The sequence below is a fragment of the Capra hircus genome, unplaced genomic scaffold, assembly GCF_001704415.2.
Source record: "Capra hircus breed San Clemente unplaced genomic scaffold, ASM170441v1, whole genome shotgun sequence".
NCBI classification, from domain to species: domain Eukaryota; kingdom Metazoa; phylum Chordata; class Mammalia; order Artiodactyla; family Bovidae; genus Capra; species Capra hircus.
Window position 1 is genome coordinate 1 of NW_017207859.1, and position 18,123 is coordinate 18,123.

General features: G+C 41.3%; 1 pseudogene; it reads right to left on the bottom strand.

Annotated features, from left to right (window-relative positions):
• Positions 1–9,525: 9,525 nt before the first annotated feature.
• LOC108635141 lies at positions 9,526–17,490 on the bottom strand (annotated as a pseudogene).
• Between the last annotated feature and the right edge of the window lie 633 nt (positions 17,491–18,123).

An 18,123-nucleotide genomic window follows, 5' to 3' on the forward strand; every position in this document is an offset into this window, starting at 1 on the left:
GAACTATGGACGGAGGTTTGTGACATTGTACAGGAGACAGGGATCAAGACCATCCCCGTGGAAAAGAAATGCAAAAATGCAAATGGTTGTCTGGGAGGCCTTACAAATAGCTGTGAAAAGAAGAGAGGCGAAAAGCAAAGGAGAAAGGAAAGATATAAGCATCCGAATGCCAGAGTTCCAAAGAATAGCAAGGAGAGTAAGAAAGCCTTCTTCAGCGATCAATGCAAAGAAATAGAGGAAAACAACAGAATGGGAAAGACTAGAGATCTCTTCAAGAAAATTAGAGATACCAAGGGAACATTTCATGCAAAGATGGGCTCGATAAAGGACAGAAATGGTATGGACCTAAGAGAAGCAGAAGATATTAAGAAGAGGTGGCAAGAATACACAGAAGAACTGTACAAAAAAGATCTTCACGACCCAGATAATCATGATGATGTGATCACTCATCTAGAGCCAGACATCTTGGAATGTGAAGTCAAGTGGGCCTTAGAAAGCATCACTACGAACAAAGCTAGTGGAGGTGATGGAATTCCAGTTGAGCTGTTTCAAATCCTGAAAGATGATGCTGTGAAAGTGCTGCACTCAATATGCCAGCAAATTTGGAAAACTCAGCAGTGGCCACAGGACTGGAAAAGGTCAGTTTTCATTCCAATCCCAAAGAAAGGCAATGCCAAAGAATGCTCAAACTACTGCACAATTGCACTCATCTCACATGCTAGTAAAGTAATGCTCAAAATTCTCCAAGCCAGGCTTCAGCAATATGTGAACCGTGAACTCCCTGATGTTCAAGCTGGTTTTAGAAAAGGCAGAGGAACCAGAGATCAAATTGCCAACATCCACTGGATCATGGAAAAAGCAAGAGAGTTCCAGAAAAACATCTATTTCTGCTTTATTGACTATGCCAAAGCCTTTGACTGTGTGGATCACAATAAACTGTGGAAAATTCTGAAAGAGATGGGAATACCAGACCACCTGACCTGCCTCTTGAGAAATCTGTATGCAGGTCAGGAAGCAACAGTTAGAACTGGACATGGAACAACAGACTGGTTCCAAATAGGAAAAGGAGTACAGTCAAGGCTGTATATTGTCACCCTGCTTATTTAACTTATATGCAGAGTACATCATGAGAAATGCTGGACTGGAAGAAACACAAGCTGGAATCAAGATTGCCTGGGAGAAATATCAATAACCTCAGATATGCAGATGACACCACCCTTATGGCAGAAAGTGAAGAGGAACTAAAAAGCCTCTTGATGAAAGTGAAAGAGGAGAGTGAAAAAGTTGGCTTAAAGCTCAACATTCAGAAAACGAAGATCATGGCATCCTGGTCCCATCACTTCATGGGAAATAGATGGGGAAACAGTGGAAACAGTGTCAGACTTTATTTTTGGGGCTCCAAAATCACTGCAGATGGTGACTGCAGCCATGAAATTAAAAGACGCTTACTCCTTGGAAGAAAAGTTATGACCAACCTAGATAGCATATTCAAAAGCAGAGACATTACTTTGCCAACAAAGGTCCGTCTAGTCAAGGCTATGGTTTTTCCAGTGGTCATGTATGGATGTGAGAGTTGGACTGTGAAGAAAGCTGAGCACTGAAGAATTGATGCTTTTGAACTGTGGTGTTGGAGAAGACTCTTGAGAGTCCCTTGGACTGCAAGGAGATCCAACCAGTCCATCCTAAAGGAGATCAGTCCTGGGATGTTCATTGGAAGGACTGATGCTGAAGCTGAAACTCCAGTACTTTGGCCACCTCATGCGAAGAGTTGACTCATTGGAAAAGACCCTGATGCTGGGAAGGGATTGGGGGCAGGAGGAGAAGGGGACGACAGAGGATGAGATGGCTGGATGGCATCACCAACTCGACATGAGTCTGCAGCTCGAACTCCATGGAGTTGGTGATGCCATCCAGCCATCTCATCCTCTGTCGTCCCCTTCTCCTCCTGCCCCAATCCCTTCCCAGCATCAGGGTCTTTTCCAATGAGTCAACTCTTCGCATGAGGTGGCCAAAGTACTGGAGTTTCAGCTTCAGCATCAGTCCTTCCAATGAACATCCCAGGACTGATCTCCTTTAGGATGGACTGGTTGGATCTCCTTGCAGTCCAAGGGACTCTCAAGAGTCTTCTCCAACACCACAGTTCAAAAGCATCAATTCTTCAGTGCCTCAGCTTTCTTCACAGTCCAACTCTCACATCCATACATGACCACAGGAAAAACCATAGCCTTGACTAGACGGACCTTTGTTGGCAAAGTAATGTCTCTGCTTTTGAATATGCTATCTAGGTTGGTCATAACTTTCCTTCCAAGGAGTAAGCGTCTTTTAATTTCATGGCTGCAGTCACCATCTGCAGTGATTTTGGAGCCCCAAAAATAAAGTCTGACACTGTTTCCACTGTTTCCCCATCTATTTGCCATGAAGTGATGGGACCAGGATGCCATGATCTTCGTTTTCTGAATGTTGAGCTTTAAGCCAACTTTTTCACTCTCCTCTTTCACTTTCATCAAGAGGCTTTTTAGTTCCTCTTCACTTTCTGCCATAAGGGTGGTGTCATCTGCATATCTGAGGTTATTGATATTTCTCCCGGCAATCTTGATTCCAGCTTGTGTTTCTTCCAGTCCAGCATTTCTCATGATGTACTCTGCATATAAGTTAAATAAGCAGGGTGACAATATACAGCCTTGACTGTACTCCTTTTCCTATTTGGAACCAGTCTGTTGTTCCATGTCCAGTTCTAACTGTTGCTTCCTGACCTGCATACAGATTTCTCAAGAGGCAGGTCAGGTGGTCTGGTATTCCCATCTCTTTCAGAATTTTCCACAGTTTATTGTGATCCACACAGTCAAAGGCTTTGGCATAGTCAATAAAGCAGAAATAGATGTTTTTTCTGGAACTCTCTTGCTTTTTCCATGATCCAGTGGATGTTGGCAATTTGATCTCTGGTTCCTCTGCCTTTTCTAAAACCAGCTTGAACATCAGGAGAGTTCACGGTTCACAGTATTGCTGAAGCCTGGCTTGGAGAATTTTGAGCATTACTTTACTAGCATGTGAGATGAGTGCAATTGTGCGGTAGTTTGAGCATTCTTTGGCATTGCCTTTCTTTGGGATTGGAATGAAAACTGACCTTTTCCAGTCCTGTGGCCACTGCTGAGTTTTCCAAATTTGCTGGCATATTGAGTGCAGCACTTTCACAGCATCATCTTTCAGGATTTGAAACAGCTCAACTGGAATTCCATCACCTCCACTAGCTTTGTTCGTAGTGATGCTTTCTAAGGCCCACTTGACTTCACATTCCAAGATGTCTGGCTCTAGATGAGTGATCACATCATCATGATTATCTGGGTCGTGAAGATCTTTTTTGTACAGTTCTTCTGTGTATTCTTGCCACCTCTTCTTAATATCTTCTGCTTCTCTTAGGTCCATACCATTTCTGTCCTTTATCGAGCCCATCTTTGCATGAAATGTTCCCTTGGTATCTCTAATTTTCTTGAAGAGATCTCTAGTCTTTCCCATTCTGTTGTTTTCCTCTATTTCTTTGCATTGATCGCTGAGGAAGGCTTTCTTAACTCTCCTTGCTATTCTTTGGAACTCTGCATTCGGATGCTTATATCTTTCCTTTTCTCCTTTGCTTTTCGCTCTCTTCTTTTCACAGCTATTTGTAAGGCCTCCCCAACAACCATTTTGCATTTTTGCATTTCTTTTCCACGGGGATGGTCTTGATCCCTGTCTCCTGTACAATGTCACAAACCTCCGTCCATAGTTCATCAGGCACTCTATCTATCAGATCTAGTCTCTTAAATCTATTTCTCATGTCCACTGTATAATCATAAGGGATTTGATTTAGGTCATACCTGAATGGTCTAGCAGTTTTCCCTCCTTTCTTCAATTTAAGTCTGAATTTGGCATTAAGCAGTTCATGATCTGAGCCACAGTCAGCTCCCAGTCTTGTTTTTGCTAACTGTATAGAGCTTCTCCATCTTTGGCTGCAAAGAATATAATCAATCTGATTTTGGTGTTGACCATCTGGTGACGTCCATGTGTAGAGTCTTCTCTTGTGTTGTTGGAAGAGGGTGTTTGCTATGACCAGTGCATTTCTTGGCAAAACTCTATTAGTCTTTGCCCTGCTTCATTCCGCATTCCAAGGCCAAATCTGCCCATTACTCCAGGTGTTTCGTGACTTACTACTTTTGCATTTCAGTCTCCTATAAGGAAAAGGACATCTTTTTTTGTGTTAGTTCTAAAAGATCTTGTAGGTCTTCATAGAACCGTTCAACTTCAGCTTCTTCAGCATTACTGGTTGGGGCATAGACTTGGATTACTGTGATATTGAATGGTTTGCCTTGGAAACGAATAGAGATCATTCTGTCGTTTTTGAGATTGCATCAAGTACTGCATTTCGGACTCTTTGATGACCATGATGGCTACTCCATTTTTCTAAGGCATTCCTGCCCGCAGTAGTAGATTTAATGGTCATCTGAGTTAAATTCATCCATTCCAGTCCATTTTAGTTCGCTGATTCCTAGAATGTCAACGTTCACTCTTGCCATCTTATATGACCACTTCCAATTTGCCTTGATTCATGGACCTGACATTCCAGGTTCCTACTCAATATTGCTCTTTGCAGCATCAGACCTTGCTTCTATCACCAGTCACATACACAACTGGGTATTGTTTTTGCTTTGGCTCCATCCCTTCATTCTTTCTGGAGTTATTTCTCCACTGATCTCCAGTAGCACATTGGGCACCTACTGGACCTGGGGAGTTCCTCTTTTCAGTATCCTATCATTTTGCCTTTTCATACTATTCATGGGGTTTTCAAGGCAAGAATACTGAAGTGGTTTGCCATTCCCTTCTCCAGTGGACCACATTTCTGTCAGACCTCTCCACCATCACCCGCCCATCTTGGGTGACCCCACGGGCATGGCTTAGTTTCACTGAGTTACACAAGACTGTGGTGCTAGTGTGATTAGACTGACTAGTTTTCTGGATTATGGTTTCAGTGTGTCTGCCCTCTGATGACCTCTTGCAACACCTGCCATCCCACTTGGTTTCTCTTACTTTGGACGTGGGTATCTCTTCACGACTGCTCCAGCAAAGCGCAGCCACTGCTCCTTACCTTGGACGAGGGTATCTCCTCACTGCTGCCTCCTCACTGTCTGACCTTAAACGTGGACTAGCTCCTCTAGGCCCTCCCGCGCCTGGGCAGCCACTGCTCCTTGGACGTGGGGTTGCTCCTCCCAGCTGCCGCCCCTGGCTTCAGACGTGGGGTAGCTCCTCTCAGCCGTTCCTGCGCCGTCGCAGCCTGACACTCTCGGCTGCTGCCCCTGACCTCGGATGTGGGGTAGCTCCTCTCGGCCGCAAGGTATCCCTTTTATCTAGAGTAACATTTTGTCTAATATTTTGTCTAATATCATTGTAACCATTCAGGTCTTCTGTGGTTTCTGTTTGCATGACATCTCTTTGCATCCTTCTTTCAATTCAATGTGTCTTTGAATCCAAAGTGTGTACCCAGTAGACAACATATACTTTGATCATGTTTTTTAATCCAGTTTAATGATGTCTGACTTTTGGTTGAATTTTTAACCCACTCACTTTTTTTTATGGCTGTACTGGGAAGCACGTAGCATCTTAGTTTCCTGACTAGGTATCGGACCCGTGCCACCTGCATTGGGAGCACAGAGTTTTAACCACTTGACTGCCAGCGAAGTCCCCCCACTCACTTGTAATACTGATATCTACCATTTAACTTTCTGTCTTCTGTATCTTGTGCCTTTTTTGTCTTTCCTGCTCTTTTGCATTTATTCTGTATTTTCTAATGTAGCATTTTAACACCAGTAATTTTTATTTTAGCGGTTGCTCTAGGATTAACTGATCATCAGCATCAAATTCATACTAGCTTAATTCCTGTTATATACAGAAATGCTTCTTCTATATGGCTTTATTCTCTCCCCATTTTAAGCATTATTATGTATTACCATTTACATATTGTATCAATGTTACAAACTAAACAATACAGTCTTGTATTGTTTAGACAGTAAGTCTATTACCTTACTGTCTGCCGTCATTTCCTTAGTCCCATAAAGCTTTACTCCCACCCAGCTTCTTTGCTGTTATTGGCAACTATATTGCTACACAGATGTTACATTTCTATGTGCTATAGACCCAACAATACATTCAGTTCAGTTCAGTTACTCAGTTGTGTCTGAATCTTTACGACCCCATGGACTGCAGCACGCCAGGCCTCCCTGACATCACCAACTCCCAGAGTTTACTCAAACTCATGTCCATCGAATGGGTGATGCCATCCAGCCATCTCATCCTCTGTCGTCCCCTTCTTCTGCTGCCCCCAATCCCTCCCAGCATCAGGGTCTTTCCCAATGAGTCAACTCTTTGCATGAGGTGCCAAAGTATTGGAGTTTCAGCCTCAGCATCAGTCCTTCCAATGAACACCCAGGACTGATCTCCTTTAGGATGGACTGGTTGGATCTCCTTGCGGTCCAAGGGACTCTCAAGAGTCTTCTCCAACACCACAGTTCAAAAGCATCAATTCTTTGGCGCTCAGCTTTCTTCACAGTCCAACTGTCACATCCATACATGACCACTGGAAAAACCATAGCCCTGACTAGATGGACCTTTGTTGGCAAAGTAATGTCTCTGCTTTTTAATAAGCTATCTAGGTTGGTCATAACCTTGCTTCCAAGGAGCAAGCGTCTTTTAATTTCATGGCTGCAATCAATCACCATCTGCAGTGATTTTGGAGCCCAGAAAAATAAAGTATGACACTATTTCCACTGTTTCCCTTTCTATTTCCCATAAAGTGGTGGGACCAGATGCCATGATCTTTGTTTTCTGAATGTTGAGCTTTAAGCCAACTTTTTCACTCTCCTCTTTCATCAAGAGGCTTTTTAGTTCCTCTTCACTTTCTGCCATAAGGTGGTGTTATCTGCATATCTGAGGTTATTGATATTTCTCCTAGCAATCCTGGTTCCAGCTTGTGCTTCTTCCAGCCCAGCGTTTCTCATGATGTACTCTGCATAGAAGTTAAATAAGCAGGGTGACAATATACCATCCTTGACGTACTTTGGAACCAGTCTGCTGTTCCATGTCCAGTTCTAACTGTTGCATATAGGTTTCTCAAGGGGCAGGTCAGGTGGCCTGGTATTCCCATCTCTTTTCAAAATTTTCCACAGTCTATTGTAACCCACACAGTCAAAGGCTTTGGTATAGTCAATAAATTACCTACATATTATTTTATTAAATTGCTTTTAAAACTGTTAACAGCCTCTCAGGGTGCTCTCCCTGGAACTTGACTTTGCACACTCTATATGTGGGGCACGGAAGGCATTTTCTGGGTGTGGGGAAGGGGTAGGGGTCCTGAGAGTCACCTACCCAAACATCTTGGGGACTCTGTGGCCCAACCCTTGGGCAGGGGACAGGACCCTCTCACCTCTGGGACCTCACCTTCGCCCTTTTCTGTCCAACAGTCATTTAGCCTTTGAAGTTTTCTGGGCATGCAGGTGGGTCCCTCTGCATGATAACTGGGTAAACCCTGGCCAGACTTGCAAATGAGTAAGAGAATAATGCTGACAGCCAGTTTTGTCCCTTATTTTAAAGGGTACTGCTGCCTGCTGCTGAAGTCGCTTCAGTCATGTCCAATTCTGTGTGACCCCATGGATGGCCAGCCCATCAGGCTCCTCTGTCCCTGGGATTCTCCAGGCAAGAACACTGGAGTGGGTTGCCATGTCCTCCAATGCATGAAAGTGAAGAGTGAAAGTGAAGTCGCTCCAGTCGTGTCTGACTCTTCGTGACCCCATGGACTGCAGCCTACCAGGCTCCACCACCATGGGATTTTCCAGTCAAGAGTACTGGAGTGGGGTGCCAAAGGGTACAGTAGGCTTGAAATACACAACATGGATAAAGGCCTGTTTTAATGTGGCTTTTAAGTGTTGGGGTTTCTTTTTCTATCTTTGACTACGACTCAAGACAACTGTATCATAAAAACATCCTTCTCTTAGTATGCTTTGTTACCACAAACAAAGTTTAGAACCACTTATTTTAAAATGTAACAACAACAACAAAAAAGAGCAATGGGCAGAAAGGAAGAAACAAAACTATTATTTATAGATGGTATAATTTTTAATCACAAATTTTAACAGAACCAAGAAATTACTGAAAATTACATTCAGAGAAGTAGCTAGTTTTGCAAATATATAATTAAGAATAACTTTCCTATGCAAGAGCAACAACCAACTAGAGAAATACAATGGGAAAAAAACCTACTTTCAAAAACAAAACTTTGTTTTGTGTAGAATTTACCTGAAGAAAATTAGAAAAACAAGTACTCAGAATACTCTAATCAGTGGAAGGTAGGTTTCTGGATGGGAACAAAATGTGTAAAGGTAATTTTCCACCACTAGTGTACAGGATTTAGCCTATTCCAATCCAGATACAATTTAAAACCTAAGGAAATCTAAGAGGAGTAAGACTGATGGAGGATCTGAAAATGACACACACAGGATGGGTCCTGTGAAGGCACCGCTGGCCTTGCCTCCGGCAGACAAGTCAGGAAAGTGTGGGTACCAGGAAGCCACAGAGAACAAATGTCCACTACAGTGACGACACTGGAACCCTACCTCCTGAGGGTTAATGTGAGCGAGCCACTGGGGAGATAATTTCTAAAAGTAAAAACACTATGCTTGTGAGGTAGTGACCACCCATTGCCAAAGGTCTGATGGGAACTAAAACAAATGGCAAGGTTCTTGACCAGCCACGGATCCAAGCCAACATCTTCCTCCCCCTCTGCAGGTTCCTGGGGTTTCCTTCCTGGCAGGTTTTCCTGACTCAACAGAGGGACAAAATTCAGAAGTTTTTCCAGGAGTGGGGCTGGGTGGCCAGGCCTGAGTGACCCAAACTTCTTCTGGCAAGGCAAAGGCATGAGAGAGCTGTTTGACCAATTAACAGCTGGACAAAATACAGTAAGAACAGCAGACACTTTTAAATTACACTGTGAAGAGGATTTCTGTAAATGTCACTTTTCACCACAAACTGCAAGCTATTGAAATTGATCATTAGTTTTTAGATCACATACAAATAATGGAGTAAGTCTTTGACATTCAGTTGCTGTTTTCCTATATTCCAAAGTAAACAATCCCTTTCATCTCTCAAGCTTTCAGGGTATCGTTAGATGGTGATATGAATGGCTAATAAAAGCTGTTGACTTATTACCAAGTCGGCAGTGTGGTTCTTTTAGGGGAACAGTTTCAGATAAGGATCTTTACATTATTTCTCAGGTGTGAAATCCTATGTGTGTGTGTGTGAGGGGGGGAATGGAATATTCTGATACTTTCAGTACACTTATCAGTCTTCACCTTAAGGTAAGTGGCCCCCAGACTCGTATTTCAAAGCCTTTTTTGGGAAAGGATCTGTGAGCTGTACATTGTTGCGTAAGTTCACAAAAGAAAGCTCTTTAGTCCAAAAAGCCTGGTTGCTAACTGAGGTATAGCCCTTGAGGATGTTTTGTTTCCCTGTGAATTTTCTAAAAACTTGAGATTTCAGCAAATTTGAATATTTATCCGATTTTGGCTATAATGAAGTTTTCTTGTCTGTAACTTTTCAGACAGCCTGGCAATTCAGAATTATTTATGGAATATTTCAGTCTGAGGTGGTATCATCAGACCTTTCCCTGATGTCACTTCTGTTTTCGGGTCTTACATGCTGAGTGGGTTTTTCATGCCGGGTACAGTTTGACAGCCGACCAAATCTTCTCCCACACTTTTTTACAACCATATGGCCTCTTGGCCTTGTGACTCTGCAAGTGAATCACAAACTCTTTGTTTTCTGGGAAGGTTTTCCCACATTCTGGACACTTAAGTATCTTTTCCCTTATATGGATTCCTTCATGGCGACTTCGATGAGAATTCTGACGGAAGTTTTTCCCACACTGAGAACATGAATAAGGCTTCTCTCCTGTATGGATTCTCTCATGCTTATTAAGGTTTGTTTTATGATTAAAGCTTTTCCCACAGTGACTGCAGTCATAGGGCTTTTTCTCCAGTGTGAGTCCTCTGGTGGGAAAATAAGGTAAGAACTCTCATTAAACTGTTTCCCACACAGCGGACAAGTATACCATCTTTCTTGTTCTACGATTTCGGGTAAGTGCAATAACATTAATATCCACGTATTTTGAGAGATCTTCTAGAGGAGTATCATTTTCAATGGTAACTAAAAGATTTCTCATTTTCCTTTCCTTTGGAATAGATGTATTTAACCTTTCTTCTTTTTGGCAATCTGGAGGCTGCTCAGGGACCATGGAATAATCCATTTCATCACAATCTGAAGACTCTTCTCTATGATCTTCATCCTCTACAGGTTCTGTCTGAAGCTCTTCACCCTCAGGATTATTGCCACTGACTGTGGAAACAGAGAGAAAATCTAATAATTTTTGAGGGATATGATACCATGCAGGAAAAACCAAGTTAGATTTCTCATGAGACCATAACCTTGAAAGTCAGAAATCTGACTGGCAGACATTTGCCATCAACACTTCCTCACCCTTACTGAGGATGGGATACATGACTGATAAATCTTTCCTTACCCATAATACAAGCACACAGTCCTTTTTTTTTTTTTTAAATGAAATGTGGAACTAGACTGAAAGATTTCCATGTTTGTTTTCTGAATAGGCACCAATTACTCAACAAGTTCATACTGATCTTATATTATGTGTAAATCACTGAGCTAATAAGGACCAGGGGTGAAAGACATAAATATTAAAAGGTACTACTTGTAATCTTTAGGAGGCTAGTAAGTAAATGGTAAGATGAGTTACTTCCAGGTTTTCACTATATTATAGTATTAGCTAATATTATTACATCCAATATAGTGAAAAACTGCAAACAATTCAAATGACCACAACTAAAGGAGGCAAAGTATTTTCACACGGTGTATTATTTTTTTGGACATGAAAGGATTACTACAGCAAACTTTCCTGGCAATCCAGTGGTTAAGAATCTGTGCTTCCACTGAGTTTGATCCCTGGTCAGAGGACTAAAGATCCTGCATGCTGCACAGTGTAGCCAAAGAGAAAAAATGATCTACATTAAAAAAAAGGCTACTACAATTGATAAAATGCAAACTATGGTAGAAGTCAATGGTTGTCATTTTTGGGGGAGAATGGAAACTAATGATCGAACAGGACCACAAGAGGGATATCTGGGGTTTTAGTTGATTTTAGACAAATATGTTCATTTTGTGGAAATCTGAGCTGTATACTTAGGACTTGTATTTTCCAAAAAAGTCCGTGTAAAATGACAGATTACAGCGCTTGCTCCGGCAGCACATATACTAAAATGGGAAAGATACAGAGAAGACTCGCATGGCCCCTGCGCAAGGATGACACACAAATTTGTGAAGAGTTCCACACACACAAAAAACCCCACCAGATTACAAAGAGTAGGTAACAAAGCAAAAAAAAAAAAAAAAAAGTATGCTATGAACAGGTGGAATGACAAGGGACTTTGTCTGACTCTGGGCAACTTAGTGAAATTAAAGGATGAAATCAACCACTTTAGATAATGTGACTGATCATAAAGCCAGAATCTGAATTTCTGCTGGATTTAGCACTTTCACACCAATAGATTTTTTAAATTCATTTCATTTAATGATTCCCTTAGGATAATGAAAATGTTGGGCCAAAGCACAGGACAATTTTTTTTTATTATAGCTCTTGAGATGAACTGACATACTGCTTTCCAAAGGAACTGTACAGATTTCAATATAACCATCAACATGTGGCTAGGTATCAATTTTAACTAATCTTGCTGGTAGTAGATATAATTTTCAAATATTTAATAGGTATAAAATGGTTTCTCATTGTAGCTTTATTTTACACTTTGATTACTGCAAACTAATAATTTATCTATTGGCTGACACTTTTATAAATTTAAATAAATTTTATAGGACTTCCCTGGTGATCCAGGATTGAGAATCTACCTGCCAATGCAAGGGACATGGGTTCAATCCCTAGTCCAGGAAGATCTCACATGCCAAGGAGCAACTAAGCCTGTGCACCACAACTACTGAGCCCAAGCACCCTACAGCCCATGCTCTGCAACAAGAGAAGACCCTGCATTGGGAAGCCGAGCACTGCAACCAGAGAAAGCATGCCTGCAGCAACAAAGACCAGTGGACCCAAAAATAAAATAAATAAAAATACATAAATTATATATATTATAAATCTTAATCTCTTTATCACTGATATTTTTTTAAATTAAAGTCTTTCTCTATAATAACCCCAAACTTAAAAGCAGAAAATGAGTCTTTTAAAATCCAATAAATTTCTATTGTTTTCTGGCCATTCCTTTATGACTTATTTTTATTTAACTCTGATACTTTTGAAGTTTAGTATCACACTGTTTGTTGTTCGTAACATGTCTAATATTGGTAGTTAGTCAGAACATCCACCACTTTCACCAATTTGATGGAGTACATTTACAGTATAAGTCTGGCTGCTGCTGCTGCTACTAAGTCGCTTCAGTCGTGTCCAACTCTGTGCGACCCCATAGACGGCAACCCACCAGGCTCCCCTGTCCCTGGGATTCTCCAGGCAAGAACACTGGAGTGGGTTGCCATTTCCTTCTCCAATGCATGAAAGTGAAAAGTGAAAGTGAAGTCGCTCAGTCGTGTCCGACTCTTAGCGACCCCACGGACAGCAGCCCACCAGGCTTCTCCGTCCATGGGATTTTCCAGGCAAGAGTACTGGAGTGGGGTGCCATTGCCTTGGGCACTGATATCTTTACATGATTTTAGTTTTCCTATTTAGACCTGTTTCTCTCCAATATTCAAAAAATCTCTTCTATTTACCATATAAAACATCTATTTCACTCCTATTTCATAGTCATTCTGAAGGAGAGCTCTCATTATTTTGTGTTTAAGAATGCTACTGATAGTTATTTATTTATTCCTACTGACCTACTGTAAAACTATTAAATATCATAATGTTTTAATTGATCCTTTAAAAATTTTCTAAATACAAATCATATTTTGATTCCTCCTCTTTTCCAATATTCATTCTCCCTAACCCCTTTTCCTTATATTAGGTTAAATTAAAGAACTAAGTATCTGTTTTGAGAACAATTAACTGAAACTCAACTGCATTTTACATTCCTTTATTGCACTAATGAAGGCGATGGCACCCCACTCCAGTACTCTTGCCTAGAAAATCCCATGGATGGAGGAGCCTGGTAGGCTGCAGTCCATGGGGTCGGTAGGAGTCGGACACGATTGAGTGACTTCACTTTCACTTTTCACTTTCATGCACTGGAGAAGGAAATGGCAACCCACTCCAGTGTTCTTGCCTAGAGAATCCCAGGGACAGGGGAGCCTGTGGGTTGCCGTCTATGGGGTCGCACAGAGTCAGACACGACTGAAGTGACTTGGCAGCAGCATTGCACTAACTTTAAAAATAGAGAAGAATTTTAGTAGCTGATATATGGCTCTAAAATCAAAATATGAAAATTACACTGAAAAGCCTTACTCTAATCCCCGTCTCATTCCAATCCCAAAGAAAGGCAATGCCAAAGAATGTTCAACCCCACAGTTGCATTCAGCTCACATGCTACCAAAGTAACGCTCAAAAATTCTCTAAGCTAGGCTTCAACAGTATGTGAACCGAGAATTCCCAGATGTTCAAGCTGGATTTAGAAAAAGCAGAGGAACTAGAGATCAAATTGCCAACATCTGGTGGATCAGAGAAAAACCAAGAGAATTCCAGAAAAACATCTACTTCTGCTTCATTGACTATGCTGAAGCCTTTGACTGTGTGGCTCACAACAAACTGTGGAAAATTCTTAAAAGAGATGGGAATACCAGACCACCTTACCTGCCTCCTGAGAAATCTGTATGCAGGTCAGGAAGCAACAGTTAGAACCAGACATGGAACAACAGATTGGTTCCAAACTGGGAAAGGAGTATGTTGAGGCTGTATATTGTCACCCTGCTTATTTAACTTATATGCAGAGTACATCATGCGAAATGGTGGTCTGGATGAAGCACAAGCTGGAATCAAGATTGCCGGGAGAAATATCAATAACCTCAGATATGCAGATGACACCACCCTTATGGCAAAAAGTGAAGAGAAACTAAAAAGCCTCTCGATGAAAGTGAAAGTGGAGAGTGAAAAAGTTGGCTTAAAGCTCAACAATCAGAAAACGAAGATCATGGCATCCGGTCCTATCACTTCATGGCAAATAGATGGGGAAACAATGATGGACTTCATTTTCTTGGGCTCCAAAATCACTGCAGATGGTGACTGTGGCCATGAAATTAAAAGATGTTTGCTCCTTGGAAGAAAAGCTATGACCAACCTAGACAGCATATTAAAAAAGCAGAGACGTTACTTTGTTGACAAAGGTCTATCTAGTCAAAGCTATGGTTTTTCCAGTAGTCATGTATATACCTACAATTTACTGCACTTTATCTGTTTAAATATTTATTTTGTCATAAAAAGTTTAAAAATTTTTATGTATTTACCTTATTGATCTTTTAAGACTTCTGGATTTTTGAGTCTTTATTAGAAAAGTCATCCTATGCCATGGTTATAAAGGAATTGCCCCACATGCTCTAATTGTTTTTTTAAAAAAACATTTAAAACCTTTGACCCACCTGGAGTTCTTCTTGGTTTGCAAAAGTAAGATATGATTCACCAAGAGGCTAAGTTTTCACTGGACCTTTTATCAAAAGTCTTTCTTTACCGTGCTGACTGGGGATTCCAACTTTATCACAAACTAAATCCCCATGTGTATTTGAAGCTATTTCTGCACTTATTCCATCCCATTGGTCTATCTACTCACATGCAAAAATTATATATTGTTTTCATTGCAGGTTTTAGAGGCTGCTTCCCTAAGAGTTGGACACGACTGAGCGACTTCACTTTCACTTTTCAATTTCCTGCATTGGAGAAGGAAATGGCAACCCACTCCAGTGTTCTTGCCTGGAGAATCCCAGGGATGGGGGAGCCTGGTGGGCTTCCGTCTATGGGTAGCACAGAGTTGGACACGACTGAAGCGTCTTAGCAGTAGCAGCAGCAGCAGCAAACACCTGGTAGGCTATAACTCTCCTGCCCCACTGCTCTTCTTTCCAGTTTTCCTGGTTACTTGCAGTTATTTTTCCACTTGAATTTTAAATCACACTGTCCAGTTCCGGGGGGAACATCCTATTGGTTTTAGTAAAGGACTACACTGAATTCATAAATTAACTTGAGGAGAACTGACCTTTTCAATATTAAGTCTTTCCAACAAGAACATGGTATTTCTTTCCATTCATTCAAATTTACTTTTATGTCCTTTAGAAGTGTTTTATTTTCCTCATCATTTTTGCACATTTCTTAAGTTTATTTCTAGATGCTTAATCTTTTTTTGTTCCTAATGCGTATCTTCTAAATCACTGGTCTCCAACCTTTCTGGAACCAGGGACTGGCTTCATAGGAAGATAATTTCCCATGGACCCTTTGGGTAGGAGGGTGGGTTTCAGGATGATTCAACCACATTACACTTATTGTGCACTTTACATCAGCCCCATCTCAGATCACCAGGCATAGATCTTGGAGGCTGGGGACCCCTGTTCTAAATGACTGTATTTCCATAAATGATTTCTGTATAAAAATTTTACATCTCATTGTCTTACTGAATACACCTATCATACGTAATAAGTTTCAGACATTCTCTAGAATTTTCCAGCTACACATCTGTATCATATGTGTAAATAGATGTAGTTTTATTTTTCTTTTAAATTCTTGTAAGTTTAGTTTCTTTCTCATTTAACTGTACTAGCTAACACCTGAAAAGAAAGTGAAAGTGTCAGTTGCTCAGTCGTGTCCGACTCTTTGCAACCCTAGACTATAGCCTGCTAGGTTCCTCTGTCCATGGGATTCTTCAGGCAAGAATACTAGAGTGGGTAGCCATTCCCTTCTCCAGGGGATCCTCCCAACCCAGGGATTGAACCCAGGACTCTTGCATTGCAGGCAGACTCTTTACCATCTGAGCCACCAGGGAGGCCACCCAAAACAAAAATGTTTAATAGTAGTAGTGATAGTGAGCTTCGTTGTTGTATCCTAATTCTAGTGGGAATGCCTCTCAGTGTTTCCCTTTAAAGATGACAATGGTGGTACTTCCCTGGTGGTTTAGTGGCTAAGACTTTGTCCTCCCAATACAGAGGCCCCAGATTCAATCCTTGTCAGGGAACTAGATACCACATGCAGCAACTAAGAGTTCACATGTTTCAAGTAAGACTCGATGCAGCCAAATAATAAATATTAAAAAAAAACAACCCCTGCTCTACTACTTACTGCTGTGTGACCCTCAACAAATTTAACTTTTCTCTACTTCAGTTCCATCATCTATAACATAATAATGATTCCTATACCCCACAGTGCTATCATGAGAATTACATGAGATAATAAATGCATGTAAAGTATTTAGAATAGTGTCTAGCACATACTGGCATAAATGTGCTTAAGAAATGCTAGATAATACTTCCATCAAAAATGGGATATATTTTCTCTTACACTAGTAGGCTTCAACACCAATGACAAAATAAGACTTAAAAAAAGAATTAGTCAAGTGTCCAATGGAAATAGTGATGTAAAATGTATCTGTTGAGAATACCACTGGATACAGAAAGTGGATTCAGAAACAGTATGCGTGCGTTTTCTGTTTAAATGTATGATGTTAGCACATCAGCTGCAGGTCTTGATTACCAAGACAGATGCCCGCCACCCTCTCGCTGCCCCAAAGATACAGGAAAAATGGCCACTCACAGCTGAAGAAGGCTCTGCCACATAGAATAAAACAAAAATATGCATGTGAACATGTACTTAGCTGGTGTGACCAGTGTCTCAAAAAAAAATTTGAGATGAAATAGAATCATGCTTTTCCCATATCCTTCAATCTAAACTTACAAGGGACTTGATTTCTTACCCAGTAACATCATCTCCCCAATGCTGTCTTCTTCCATCTCTGAGGTGGGCTGCTGAGCAGGATCCAGGCTTACACATTCTTCCTGGAGTGAAATACATTCAAATCCTCAAAGACCACCAGTTTCTGAAGAACAACAGGCCCCTTCCTCTTAGCAACAGAGGTTCCTTGACAGCCTTGCTGTTAAGAAAGACTGAGACCCAAAGATTGGGGAAGGGATGGTGAAAGGGATCTACAAGTCTCACCAGCAGACCAGAAAGCCAGGCTCCGAGAGAAGCCAGAGGAAAACAGAACACAACTGTCTAAGAAGGCAGTGAAGAATGAGCCCAGTCTTCCTGCTGACTCCCTAGAGTGTGTTTTTATATGTGGGAGGGCTGCGAGAGCAGAGAGGGCGATACCCAAACAATGAACAGGAAAGCTGAACCCACCTCAGATTCAGATTTCAGACACAGAGATACTGTCTCCTGTTTCTGTTGGATTCCTTCTCTAGGTAGAAGCTTCACTAAGGGACGAGGTTGCACTGGGAAAAGAGGAAGGTGCAGTTAAAAGAAAGTCAGTGACCCTAATAGAAAGATTCTACCCACATTTTGAAGCCAGATCATTCCTTCGGTAGGTAACTCATAGCTTTTCTGCTCCTACGAGCCCAGTCAAAGGTCAAGCCTCAAACCACAGGGTCTTGAACTTACATGGCGTCTTTTCATTAAAAATAAGGTGATTCCCTAAGCACCTTTTAAAATTTCCATTACCATTAAGGGGAAGGTTGGGGTAAAGTCTGAAGATGTCCACAGCAAGCACAAAAGTTTACAAGATTCCACATAAGCTGAAGTCAATTCAATAATTCATATACATTTCTTTATCCTAAAAACATACTCCCCAGGCTTCCCTGGCCGTTCAGTGTATAAGACTCCACCTTTCTAATGCAGGGGGCGCAGATTTGATCCCTCGTTGAGGAACTAAGATCCCACATGCTGCATGTTGTGGCAAAAGAAAAAAAATTCCCCCTCCCGCATGTGTGAGTAAAATTGACACTACAAAAAAAGTTATCTATTCTATGCTTTACAACACACTTAGCAAATCACTCAAACCCAGCTGGGGGAAAAAAAAAAATACTCCCTTCCTGGCATGTTGACTTATCAGAATCAACTCCTTTTTT